The sequence below is a fragment of the Cucurbita pepo genome, chromosome LG02 (assembly GCF_002806865.2).
Source record: "Cucurbita pepo subsp. pepo cultivar mu-cu-16 chromosome LG02, ASM280686v2, whole genome shotgun sequence".
NCBI classification, from domain to species: domain Eukaryota; kingdom Viridiplantae; phylum Streptophyta; class Magnoliopsida; order Cucurbitales; family Cucurbitaceae; genus Cucurbita; species Cucurbita pepo.
In genome coordinates, this window is record NC_036639.1 from 1,904,285 (window position 1) to 1,905,839 (window position 1,555).

Here is a 1,555-nt window from a genome sequence, read left to right on the forward strand (position 1 = left end):
AGTTTAGTTTAAGCATTTGTATAACTAGAGTTCGGGTATTTTATTGGTTGAGTTTTTTCATAATCTAATTTGTTGGGAGGCAAGGTTAATTTTACCGCTTATTCACATTTAGACAAAATTGAAAGTTTTATAAAGTTGAAGTTTATTCAGGATTAAATAAGTGGCTTTTACCTTAATTTATAGGCTAAATATGTGTTTTAGTCTAAACGTTAAGGTTTTTTTTTTCTTAATTGAATCACTATCGTTTTAGAATTTTCAATTTAATCCCTCATGTTTTTAAATTTTTTTTTAATTATATCCCATCTCTTGATCAATATTAAAATTGAATTTATAATAAGCTTATATTGTATAATATATCCCTATTGAGTTGGAAAAGGTATTAGAAAATGAACGAGGTCATCTACTTAAAGGAATTTTCTAATTCTAATTTTTCAACAAATTTCTAAGAAGTTGGTAGAAATTTTGGTCTCTAAATTCTTGTCATTAAACCTTACCATCAACTGAAAAAAAAAAAAAAAAAAAAAAAAAAAAAAATTTAAACATAAGGACTACGTTGAAGAAACACACTAATATAGGGACCAAACCATGTATCTAGCAATTTTTCTTTTAATAGGGACCAAATCATGTATCTAGCGATTTTTTTTTTTTTTTTTTTTCCCGAAAGATTGAACCCAATATGTATTTGCTATTGTCATGCCATATGCAATCTTAAAAACAGATTTTTCTCAAAAAAATTCTTGAATTGGAAATATTTACCTTCCATGGAGGAAACCCCACGATGGCAAGAAGCTATTTCCAGCGACCGATTAAGCCATTCCTTTCAATCTGAAGCTGCGATTGGCCTTTGTGCACGTTCTGAAGTCTATGATTCGTCAAAGTTGGAGAATAATTAGAAATGGAGTTTCATTATTAAGACAACTCTCCACATATATCTTGAATATGATATATTTGGGACATAATTTCTTTTGATTTTATTTAAATATAAAATTATTAAATATTAAAATTTAGAGACCAAATTGTTACCTATTTGAAAGTATAAACACTAAATCATTATATATATATATATATATATATATATAAATAAAGGCTGGTTAACAAACTAAAATGAAAAAAATATCAAATTTCAAAATGGATCATCATTATGAAAAGAAAAATGGCCAACATAATTTCGATCAATTTTGTAGGACTGCAACACATGGAAAAAGAAACTAGGACTAAAATAAAATCTTGGAAGTTTTAACTATAAAATTAAATCAAGTTTTTTTATTAACTATTTTTTGTGGATTTAGTGCCAGTATCCAATAATAAAAAGGGTTTATGATATTCATTCTCCCTCTTCTATGTGGATGTCCAATAATACAAAAAGTTTTAGATGGGGTCCTTATCTAATGGAAAAAATGAATAAATACAAAAGGAGCCTCTTCTATCTTCGATGAAGCCAATCTATTGAATAAAGATGTATTATCGGGTAACTTTACTTTTCACTAGTAGATAACATAGAAACAAAATGATTATCATCAATCCCCCCCAAACTTTAGAACCTACTAAAAATGAT